Source organism: Saccopteryx leptura, chromosome 1 (assembly GCF_036850995.1).
Source record: "Saccopteryx leptura isolate mSacLep1 chromosome 1, mSacLep1_pri_phased_curated, whole genome shotgun sequence".
Classification (NCBI taxonomy): domain Eukaryota; kingdom Metazoa; phylum Chordata; class Mammalia; order Chiroptera; family Emballonuridae; genus Saccopteryx; species Saccopteryx leptura.
Window position 1 is genome coordinate 277,936,781 of NC_089503.1, and position 12,974 is coordinate 277,949,754.

Sequence of the window (12,974 nt, forward strand, 5' to 3'; positions counted from 1 at the left end):
TTACCTATTCAAAATACATTTCTTATTGCTAATAGTGTTGGTCAGTTTAAGTCAACCTAAAATATCAAGCAAGTTACTGTAGATTTTACATTGATGAAAAAATATATATATGTGGACTATCTAGGACCATGTTTTGATTTTGTTTTGTTTTGTTTTGTTTTTAGCGAGAGAGAGAAAGACAGAAAGGGAGAGAGATAAGAAGCATCAATTCTTTGTTGCAGCATCTTAGCTGTTCATTGATTGCTTTCTCATATGTGCCTTGGCTGGGGTGCTCCAGCTGAGCCAGTGAACCTTGCTCAAATCAGCAAACCTTGGGCTCGAGCCAGCAACCATGGGGCCATATCTATGATCCCACACTCAAGCTGGCAACCCTGCACTCATGCTGGTAAGCCTGTGCTCCAACCAGATGAGCCTGTGCTCAAGCCAGCAAACTTGGGGTTTTGAACCTGGTCCTCAGTGTCCCAGGATGATACGCTTTCCGCTGCATCACCACCTGGTCAGGCTCTAGAACCATTTTTATACCTTTTAAAATATATCCAGATGAAATTTATCTTTTCTGGTGCTATGGTTTTACCTATGTAAGGAAACATCTGGCCGAACCAGCATCTGACACAAGGCAGGTAATCAATAAATATTTCTTGAATAAACAGTGTTGTAAAATTATAAATAGTCAACTACATGCTTTAAATTGCAAAATGTTGACTCTGAGTCCACGTGAAATGTACATCACTGAAAGCCTTAGTTGATAATGGCAGATAATAAAAATGTTAATGGGTTCATTGACTTCCTTTAAACAAACAGTAAAGTCCATAGTCTATATTTCATTAGAGTTGTACTAAAAAAGATCTCACCATACTTATCTGGCAAGATGCCCAACAAAGAGTAAAAGATCAGAGTTTTGCTTCCCACATCAAGTCTCTAGGACACTGACTTCCATGGGGAAGGGAACATTTGAGTGAGCCAAAGTGAATCAAACTAAGCTGAATTTTAAATAACTGAATATGACTAGAAAGCTCTGGGATATGACTGGAATGTCATTAAAAAATGTGTCAGGAGAATTTGATAGAAGAGTTGAAGTAATTTAGAAAAATATAGGCTTTATGTTTATACTGTATCGCAAAGAGACTGCTTATTAAACTGTATAATTTTCTGGCAAAAGAGCTTTGAAAAACTCTTAAATACCTAACAGATTTTAAGAACTCCTAGATACTTCGGAAGAAAATAATTTGTAATATGTGACACACCTGATATTAACATTAGTAACAAATAGTATGCCAAAACTTATACATTATTTGATTCATTAATGTTATCAAATACTACTTGTGAATTGTGAATATTGATTTATAATCAAAACAGTAGAGCACCTGAAGTATGTCCCTCTGTCAGCTTGCGCCTGAACTCTTACTCATATTTCAAGACCAGTATAGATCAACAAAATAAATTTTCACATGGAATATGCTCATTTTGGAAATGGTTGAATAATTCTACCCACCTTTTATCAATTTCAATGTGTTCATTTTCCCATTGTATTAATTTTTCAGAATTTAAAATATACATTCAGTCTTCTAATTTCTTCAATGAGACAATTGTCATCTATTTTTTTTTTTTTTTTTTTTTTTTTTGTATTTTTCTGAAGCTGGAAACGGGGAGAGACAGTCAGACAGACTCCCACATGCGCCCGACCGGGATCCACCCGGTACGCCCACCAGGGGGCGACGCTCTGCCCCTCCGGGGGGTCGCTCTGCGCGACCAGAGCCACTCTAGCGCCTGGGGCAGAGGCCAAGGAGCCATCCCCAGCGCCCGGGCCATCCTTGCTCCAATGGAGCCTTGGCTGCAGGAGGGGAAGAGAGAGACAGAGAGGAAGGAGGGGGTGGGGTGGGGGTGGAGAAGCAAATGGGCGCTTCTCTTATGTGCCCTGGCCAGGAATCGAACCCGGGTCCCCCGCACGCCAGGCTGACACTCTACCGCTGAGCCAACCGGCCAGGGCTGTCATCTATTTTTATGTCTGGCATTTCTTTAGATAAAAACTCAACAAAAACCCTGGCCGGTTAGCTCAGTGGTAGAGCGTCGGCCTGGCATGCAGGAGTCCCAGGTTCGATTCCTTGCCAGGACACACAGGAGAAGCACCCATCTGCTTCTTCACCCCTCCCTCTCTCCTTCCTCTCTGTCTCTCTCTTCCCCTACCACAGCCAAGGCTCCATTGGAGCAAAGTTGGCCTAGGCGCTGAGGATGGCTCCATGGCCTCTGCCTCAGGTGCTAGAATGGCCCTGGTTGCAACAGAGCGATGCCCCAGATGGGCAGAGCATTGCCCCCTGGTGGGCATGCTGGGTGGATCCCGGTTGGGCGCATGTGGGAGTCTGTCTGACTGCCTCCCCGTTTCCAACTTCAGAAAAATACAAAAAAAAAACCCAAACAAACAAAAAAATTCAACACAGGATTCAATATCTGTCCAATATATTTGCGATGAAGTAAAAAAACACGATTGAAAACTGTTATTTCCCGGCCCTGGCCAGTTGGCTCAGTGGTAGAGCGTCGGCCTGGCGTGCAAGGGGTCCCGGGTTCGATTCCTGGCCAGGGCACACAGGAGAAGTGCCCGTCTGCTTCTCCACCCCCCCTCCTTCCTCTCTGTCTCTCTCTTCCTCTCCCGCAGCCAAGGCTCCATTGGAGCAAAGATGGCCCAGGCGCTGGGGATGGCTCCTTGGCCTCTGCCCCAGGCGCTAGAGTGGTTCTGGTCACAACAGAGCGACGCCTGGAGGGGCAGAGCGTCGCCTCCTGGTGGGCAGAGCGTCGCCCCTGGTGGGCGTGCCGGGTGGATCGCGGTCGGGCGCATGTGGAAGTCTGTCTGACTGTCTCTCCCCGTTTCCAGCTTCGGAAAAATACAAAAAAAAAAAAAAAAAAAAGAAAACTGTTATTTCCCGTGATATTTGTTTCAGACCATTCTTTGATATGTTGAAAACATGTCTTTGATAAACTTTTCTGTTATGCCTGGATTTGATTCCTCTAAGTCTGACAATTTTCTTTTTATAATTAAAAGAAAAAATTTTTCTTCAAAATGAGATTTATATTGAACGATAATGTCATTCAAAATAAGACTAACTTTCGTAGCTGAAATATGTTCACCTTCAATCTTTTGAATCGTTTTGTGAAAAATAGATGTTTGATTATGTACAAAATACATTAATATCTTAGATATTTTATTATTGAAAAACGATTCCAGGATTTTAGGACATTTCTCTAAACTTAAAAAATATAAATGAAGAGGCTCAAATAATTGTAGAACATGCTCTATAGCAGGTGTTAGAGCAAGCCATCTAACTTTTGAATATCCTAAAAGGTTTTTGTATTCAACATTTGCTTCTTCACAAAGTTGTTTTAAAGTAGCAACATGATAGCGTGCGGAGGACCCGGGTTCGATTCCCGGCCAGGGCACACAGGAGAAGCGCCCATTTGCTTCTCCACCCCTCCGCCGTGCTTTCCTCTCTGTCTCTCTCTTCCCCTCCCGCAGCCAAGGCTCCATTGGAGCAAAGATGGCCTGGGCGCTGGGGATGGCTCTGTGGCCTCTGCCTCAGGCGCTCGAGTGGCTCTGGTCGCAACATGGCGACGCCCAGGATGGGCAGAGCATCGACCCCTGGTGGGCAGAGTGTCGCCCCTGGTGGGCGTGCCGGGTGGATCCCGGTCGGGCACATGCGGGAGTCTGTCTGACTGTCTCTCCCTGTTTCCAGCTTCAGAAAAATGAAAATAAATAAATAAATAAATAAAGTAGCAACATGAATGGTAAAACAACTAAAATGCAAATAAATTGTAGTTATTACTACTTCTACATCAATTGGCATGGCACATGATGCTGTGTTGATGCATTTGACAAGATATGTGCATTACAATCTATCCCTAGTATTTCCTTTTGAAGTAACTCTTATAATTTTACATACACATTATTCACCCCTTTGTGTCTTTGCCCACTAAAATTTGTATTATCAGCTGTTAGTGCAACAACTTTGGATTTCAAATTGTTTTCATTCATTACTCTGTATACATGGTTTGACAAAATTTCAGAAGTTTTGCCCTCAATGGATTCTAAATTTAAAATTTTTATTGGAATACCCTTGGTATTATTAAATTATCTTGCTATTATTGGATACAGTTTAATTTCATTATGATTTGATGCATCAGATAAAATCATTACAAATGCTGCAGTTTCCAAGTCCTCTGTAAGTATTTTGTCACAGTAATTTTTAAATACTGATTTCAAAATAGCCTCACATTTTGTCCTGACACATGAAAATTTTGCATTGTGAAACTTTTTCAATAATTTAGTTGTACAATCCATACTATGAAAACTTTGTGAATTATGGTATGAAATGCAAATGTTCCCTCCATTGCAGCCAACTGTTTTTCATCTTCAGAATAATTTGAAGTTTAATTTTTATTTATTTATTTATTTTTACAGGGACAGAGAGAGAGTCAGAGAGAGGGATAGATAGGGACAGACAGACAGGAACGGAGAGAGATGAGAAGCATCAATCATCAGGTTTTCGTTGGGACTCCTTAGTTGTTCATTGATTGCTTTCTCATATGTGCCTTGACCGTGGGCCTTGAGCAGACTGAGTAACCCCTTGCTCGAGCCAGCGACCTTGGGTCCAAACTGGTGAGCTTTTTTTGGCTCAAGCCAGATGAGCCCGCGCTCAAGCTGGCAACCTCAGGGTCTCAAACCTGGGTCCTTCCACATCCCAGTTTGTCGCTCTATTCACTGCGCCACCATCTCGTCAGGCAGAATAATTTGAAATTTTAAAAACACCTGTTACTTTACAACTGGAGGCTGATGCAGCTAATGATTGCTTATGTTTGTTGGTAGTCAAGTGTTTTCTTACCGCTGCTCTGCCCCCAACTGCAATACAAAATTCTCCGCTGCAAATATTGCAGAAAACAATGGTATCTTTCTTTGATATGAAGAATGGACATTCCTTTTTCAATTTATTATTGAAATGGCATTTTCTCTTTTTTGATTTTTCCATCCCTTAAATGAAATTTAAAATTAAAAATAAAATATAGAGCTACACAAATGATGCAAGCACATTAGGAACTAAACACGTTACATCATGGTCAGTGAATTTTCCGGAAGCTAAATTAACAAAACTAACTATCAAACAAAACCACTAATTTGGAGTGATATTCTGTGTATTTATCATTTTCTAATTAAAAATGTTTTATATGCAACTATGTAATCAAAATATGTTATTAATAGGTATGGTTTGAGGTTAGATTTCCACTTTAAAACTTGAATTTCAGGAAAATACTTGTAAATAAAATTATATGTATTTGGAAATTATTAAAAAGATAATGAATAAAACACAAATTGTGCTTACCTGTCTATGATTGAATATTCACTGAGAAAGAAATAATCATGAGTCTCCAATGTCATATGTGCCATGTTGTGTTTCAGTAAGAAGTACACAAAGCCATCTGCATGCTCAGTATATCGCTCACTCTCTCAAGGTCTCCTGTGAGGAGCGTATGCGTCTCATAATCATGGCTCTCCACCCTATACTGATCCTTGACGAATTGTCATGTCAAATACAAATACGTCACATCACATGCAATGGATCGACTCTGCATCAATTGAATACATACATTTACAGATTAGTCTTCAAATATCAAAAAGGAGGACATGTAGAAGGACACTTTTCAAGGGAGGATGGAACTTACAAAAGATCTGCCCTCTCTAAAGAAGGATGATTGGTCACCTATTCACTAGAGTCTCTAGTGACTCAAAAAATAAATAAGCTTCTTGCAAATGATATCAAAAACTGTCTCACTGTTCTACATATAGAATACTGCCATAGTAAATGTTCTGTGCCGTAATAGAGGTCTCAAAAGATATTAGTTCCTTTCTCTTCTCTCTTTAGTTACCATTACTCCTGTTATTTGTCCCAACTGTTGATCTAAGAGGCTTTTTCTCTTGAATCTTACATAGTTTTTGTTATCTATTTATTTTTTCATTAAGTGAGAGGTGGGGAGGAAGACAGACAGGCTACTGAATGTGCCCTGACCAGAATCCACTCGGCAAGCCACCTACCTGGGGATGCTTTGCCCATCTGGGGCCGTTGCTCCATTGCTCAGCAGCCAAACTATTTTAGCGCCTGAGGTGAGGCCATGGAGCACAAGGCACCAACTTGCTTGAACCATTTGAGCCATGGCCACAAGAGGGAATGAGAGAGAAAACGAAAAGGGGAGGTGGAGAAGTAGATGGTTGCTTCTCCTGTGTGCCCTGACCGGGAATCAAACCCGGGACTTCCACACACTAGGTCGATGTTCTACCACTGAGCCAACTGGCCAGGGCCATATAGTTTATTTTCTAATCAAGTAAATCAGTAAGAGAGCAATAGAATTAAGGGAAAGGATGTTTAAAGCTAAATCCAAGAGTAAGGTACAGGAACAAGAAGTGAGGTGGGAGCTGGGAAAGAGCTAGTAAAAACTCTTGAAATCAAGGAATTGTCTGACCCGTGGTAGCACAGTGGATAAAGCGTGGATGTGGAGCACTGAGGTCACTGGTTTGAAAGCCTGGGTTTACCTGATCAAGGCACATATGGGAGTTGATGCTTCCTGCTCCTCCCCCTTCTCTCTCTCCTCTCTGAAATGAATAAATAACATCTTTAAAAAAAATAAAGAAATAAAAAAAATTGCTAGTGTTCACTTGTGACAAATGTAAATTGGTGTTACGTTTAATTATGCCAGTGTCAAAAGGTATTATATCTAATATTTATCATATGCCTATGTTTTTTTCATCCTTGAACCTGTTAGAAACAAAATTCAACTAAGTAAATTTAAAAATCAAGTTGGTTTTATTCAATGATACATGAATTGGGTGACATCCCATTGATAAAACAGAGATAATCTCTGAGGAACAGCACACAATGAAAGGTTTTTATAGGCAGAAGGTCACAGAGACAAAGAGCACATTACCTCATCTTTCATGGGGGGTGGGGGTGGAGAGAGGTCTATCAGGTGGATTACCTCACCACTGATGACCAGGAACTTCCAGAGTAGGGAAGCTAACACTGCAATTGGTTTGCACAAGAGACTCTGTCCCAGGCCTGTTTTTTCTGGGGCAGGGGGTGGGGGGGAATTGGAAAATTTTCAGATATCAGAAATTTAAGTACAATCTTTATTATATGCGGCTTAAGTGTCTGTCACCGATAACTTATTGGTTGCTTGCGTAACTGTACTAGCCAATGGGGTGAAGTTGCCACGGCATTCAAATAGTCCCGCCTTCTGGCAAGCCACCTCACAAATTGAGGTTAAAGATTGGAGCAATTATTATGCTGTTAAGAAATCTTAACACCAGAAGGGGTCTTTGCAATGGTACAAGACTAGAGGTTCTCCAATTGAAAAATAATGTCATAATAGCTAAGTCTTTGACTGGCTCCTCTAAAGGTGAAATACATGTCATTCCAAGAATTGATTTGGCTCCATCTCAAACAGGGTTGCCGTTTCGATTGAGACGTAGACAATTTCCTGTAAAACTTGCCTTTGCTATGACCATCAATAAGACTCAGGGCCAAACGCTTAAGCGTGTTGGCATTTTTTTACCTGAGCCTGCATTTGGACACGGTAAACTTTATGTTGCCTGTTCAAGAGTTTGTGAAAGAACGGATGTAAAATTAAAAATAATTGATGGTCCTCTGCAAGGTGAGCTTAAAAATGATGGAAAGATCTACACAAGAAATGTTGTGTACAAAGAGATCTTTGACATGTGAATTAACATTTTATTATTTAAATCACCTTTATTTATTGAGCTAGCAGTGGCTCTTAAGAAAAGTACCACCAGTGGTTTCCTTCATTGCACTCTACTTTAAGCAATTAAGCAAGTAGAAGGGGGAAACCCCGTGGGGCAGTAAGCAAAGGGGCGTCCTCGCTGCCTGCCCTGGGTAATTCAGTTTGAATTAGCAGTCACCTTTGCAACAAATCATTTTAATTACAATTTATAATATCTAGAACAGCGGTCATTTCATATGACCACTGGGCTCTCTAGTTTTGGATAAACCAAGATGTAAAATTAAAAATTTTCCATCAGTAGAATCTGTGGAGGCTAAAAAAAATTAATTCTTTCCTTCCTACCTTTCAAAATCTTCTAATTGGGCTAATAATCAAATTAACAGACACAGATTAACAGAAAAAAATCAAATTGTCAATATATGAGCATGAGGAATTCACATTAAGAATGGAAATTTCAAAGACTTTTAGGCAACACAGGGTATATATGACATTTTGGGCAAAGGAGGAAAGAGAGGGCGGGGGTATGAAAATTTAGAAGTACGAATGGCAATTTACAGGTAGTGAAGAACAGCATACATGGCAGGCAAATCCTTGCTAGGCAGCTCAGAAACAAATGGACATAGAGGGTACCTAGCTAACAGCCTCTGCCTGAAGCCCTCCCATTTGCCATATTTAGTTCAAATTAGGATAAAATGTATATGCTAAGGTTTCCTTCCTAGAGTAGGCTTTTCCATCTGAATCTCTTAGGCAGGAAAGGGCAGGATCAAAGATTCTTTCTGAGTCTTTTACTTCTTAATAAACAGCTTATAATCAATATCCCAGCTTCAGGGTGGCAGAATTTTGGTCCATTCAGTCCCGTACTTGAAGTTAAGTTAAATTGCTTCAAATTTTATTGACTCAATCATTCAGTCCAGAGAATATGTCAGCTCAGTTAAATTGTTGAGTTTTATTTCAGAAAACAGTGATGCTGATAGACTCCCAAAGTGAGGCCTATATCATATAAGCTGGCATACAAGTATTTAATAAGGGATATGTGTATGAAAATAAAATAAAATAAAATAGCTAGTGATGAGAACAAATTATAAAACAGTTTCTGAGTCTGTAAGGCTGTCAAATGAGAAGATTTCTAGATGTAAAACTCAAAGTTTATTTTGCTGGAATGAAGGCAGGCAATAATTATGTGATAGATTCTTCTCACCTATATTTTGAATGTCTCTGGTGATGTAATCAGGTGCTCAAGTAAATTCTTTATGGCTTGCATAGCATCAGTTACTGAAATTGTTTAAGCTGTTGTAGCAATTTTTCAAGTTTATGTCATATTGATTAGCTGCAGTTTGAGAAGTTTTAGTTCTCAATAATTCCCAAAGAATGAGAGAAAAATGACACATTAGTTCAAAGGGTTTATAGCCAAATATTTATGAAAACTAGAAAAAGTCAGGTTCTACTTCAGTTTACAGGTGAAAAATAACTTTAAAGACAATTAACTAAAGTTTAATATCCATAGTTATGTATTACAGATTCTATGGAAACACAATTAAAAAAAAATTTTTTTTTAATTTTTTTCTTTACAGGGACAGAGAGAGAGAGCCAGAGAGAGGGATAGATAGGGACAGACAGACAGGAAAGGACAGAGATGAGAAGCATCAATCATCAGTTTTTCGCTGCGACACCTTAGTTGTTCATCGCCCTCTCATATGTGCCTTGACTTGACCGCGGGCCTTCAGCAGACCGAGCAACCCCCCCACTTGAGCCAGCGACCTTGGGTCCAAGCTGGTGAGCATTTTTTTATTTTTTATTTTGCTCAAACAGATGAGCCTGCGCTCAAGCCGGCGACCTCGGGGTCTCGAACCTAGGTCCTCGGCATCCTAGTCCAACGCTCTATCCACTGCGCCAATGCCTGGTCAGGCACACAACTTTTCTTCCTAAAATCACCTCCAGTTTTTTCAAAGATAGTCAAATTAAGACCACTTATTGCATACAAGCTAGTTTAAATAAATTTGGCTAAATTATTTGCATAATACAACAAGAATAGTAATTGATCATGTAGGCTGTTTTAAATCTGCTTTGCTGGAATTTCATAAAGCTCATTTTGAACTTTAACCTCTAAAAGCTAAGAAGCTATCAAACTTTGCCTGTAATGCCCATTGATTTGGGTGAACCACTCCTATTCAAGGTCCCCCCCCAATGTTTTGAGGTTCTTTCTTGGTCATCTCCCAGGACAGTAACCTTTGTTTCTTACCTGGAAAGACTACTGTGAACCATGTAAGTAAAGTGATGCTGCAGGACGTTAAGGGAGGCCCCAACCTGATAGTGGGATCCAGGTCCTTGTCACTGCACAACAAAGAATTTGAGGAAAAGACAGAAAGAGTCAGTGAAGCACAGAGAATTTATTTATTTATTTATTTATTTATTTATTTTAAAAGCAACTTTTCATTTCTTTTTTATTTTTTATTTTTATTTATTTATTTTTTTTTACAGAGACAGAGAGTGAGTCAGAGAGAGGTATAGACAGGGACAGACAGACAGGAATGGAGAGAGATGAGAAGCATCAATCATTAGTTTTTCATTGCGCGTTGCAACACCTTAGTTGTTCATTGATTGCTTTCTCATATGTGCCTTGACCGCGGGCCTTCAGCAGACCGAGTAACCCCTTGCTGGAGCCAGCGACCTTGGGCTCAAGCTGGTGGGCTTTTGCTCAAACCAGGTGAGCCCGCGCTCAAGCTGGAGACCTCAGGGTCTTGAACCTGGGTCCTCTGCATCCCAGTCCGACGCTCTATCCACTGCACCACCGCCTGGTCAGGCGAGAATTTATTAAAGTGCAAGTACACACTCAAGAAGGGAGCACAGACCAAGAACGACACCCCCTGATGGGGCCTGGGTAGAAGGTTTTTGTTAAATTTAAATAAAGGAGAGGATAAAGTGGTCTTTGGCTTCTGATGCTGGTGGAGTGATTGCTGATTCCGTTCAGCTTCGTCTCTTCTCTCTTGAATAGTGGATTTCTTTTTTGGTCCTCCCAGGACTGTCCTGCCATTTGTGTGTGGGGATGGGGGTTGGTGGGGAGGGCACTGAGTGCTTCCAAAACAGCAATATAAATTTATTATAGTAAAATTATAATGCCCTTTTGGTCACTTTTACGTCAATATGTTTGTCAAATCTGGATGAGACTGGTTGTTGTTTGTCTTAACTACAGGAAATTGGGAGGGGAAGTGGGGGAACAAGTGATCAGCAAAGGCTGGACCTGACGTGATCCAACCGTGACAGAGAAGGGGAAAGGTAGTGCTTGAAGTCTCTGTGTCCTAGTCTAACTTCCCTGCGTCAGAGCTTCCCTGCCCCAGGCTGTTTTTCCAAGGGGCTTTATGGGCCTCTAAAGTCCATTTTAATTCCTTAACTCTTTCTAGTTACATCTAAGTCTAAGCGTGTCACTTTCAAACATAACATTTCAAAGTCTTGGTTAATAAAACCAGTTTCCAGTTGTGGCCAGTTATAAAAAGAACATATTTTATTGAACTTATGTAAACAAATATAGTGCCATGAAAATAATAATACTCATTAAGAGTTTTCAAATTCCGTAGGAATCAGATAAGGAGAAAAATATAAATGTTTTAATATTGCTTATAAAAGTATAATTTACCAAACTGCTCTAAGAAAAATCGAGTTTTCTTATATCTGGTAAACAAAATCATTTAAAGAATTAGCAATATCTTGAACAGTCATAACAATAATTATCCTTAATTCATTCAGTCACTTAATTCTTGTTTATTCTGATTACTTGCCATTATTTCCATGAATCCACTTATTCCTTAGAGTTCTATAAATCTTCATCCAGTTCATAGGTATGATCTGAAAGTTTGTTCTCAGAAACCTATAATTTAAAGTCTCTATTGCACGCTTCCACAGTCTCAGAGCTGTGAAGGTAACCGCAGGAGGTGACTGGGCTGGTCCCTGCCATGCTGGACGCACAGCGTCTGCTCCAACCATTGCTCCTCCCCAGTGCCTGTGCCTTTCAATGGTGACAAGACAGTGCCCAAGAAAAACTCATTTGGCTCACTGAAGGATGAAGACCAGATCTCCACCAACCTATATGGCCACCATGACTGGAGGCTGAAAGGGGCCTGGAGTCAAGGTGACTGGTACAAGACTGCTGAAAGGGCCTGACTGGATCCTGGGTGAGGTCAACACCTTGGACTTGCTGGCCATGGATGCGCTGGCTTCCCCATTGGCCTCAGGTGGCAGGTGCAAGTCTCTGGTGGTGAATGCGAATGAGGGGCAGCTAGGACCTTCAAGGACCAGATCATGCGCCACCACCCCCACAAAGCTAGCGGAAGGTGCCCTAATGGGAGTCCAGGCCATGGGTGCCCATGCGGCTTACATCTATGATATATCCATGGGGAATTCTACAATGAGGCCTCTGATCTGCAGCTGACCATCCAAGGGGCCTATGAGGCTGGTCTGATTGAAAAGAATGCCTGTGGCTCTGGCTATGATTTTGATGTGTTGGTGCTGCAGGGCTGGGGCCTACATCTGTGGGGAGTAGATAACGCTCACTGAGTCCATTGAGGCCAAACAGGGCAAACTCCGCCTGAAGCCACCCTCCCCTGCCGACATGGGACTGTTTTGCTGCCCTGCAACTGTGGCCAATATGGAGACAGTGCTGTGTCACCCACCATCTGCCATTGCCAAGGAGGTGCCTGGTTTGCCAGCTTTGGCCGTGAGCACAACTTGGACACCAAACTTTCAACCACCACCCCTGCAACTTAGGAAATGTCTTTGCTGCTTAGAGAAGTGATTGAAAAGCATGCTGGCGGTGTCATGGGTGGCTAGGACAACCTCCTTGCTTTAATTCTTGGTGACTCATCCACCCCTCTCTCTGGTCCCTGAGTTTATATGTGTGAAACAGTGTTGATGGACTTGGATGCACTGGTACAGGCACAGACGGTCTTGGGCACGCAATGGAGATCATCATGGACTGTTTCAGGGACATTGTTTTATTTTATTTTATTTTATTAATTTATTCATTTTAGAAAGGAGAGAGAGAGGGAGAGGAGAGAGAGACAGAGAGAGAGAAGGGAGGAGCAGCAGGAAGCATCAACTCCCATATGTGCCTTGACCAGGCAAGCCCAGGGTTTCGAACCGGCGACCTCAGCATTCCCAGGTCAATGCTTTATCCACTGCACCACCACAGGTCAGGCCATCAGAGACAT

At 41.3% G+C, this 12,974-nt stretch overlaps 1 pseudogene; it reads left to right on the forward strand.

The window, feature by feature from the left end:
• The first annotated feature begins 6,397 nt into the window (after positions 1–6,397).
• Positions 6,398–12,974, forward strand: part of LOC136388342 (NADH dehydrogenase [ubiquinone] flavoprotein 1, mitochondrial pseudogene) — a 51,027-nt pseudogene continuing 44,450 nt past the window's right edge.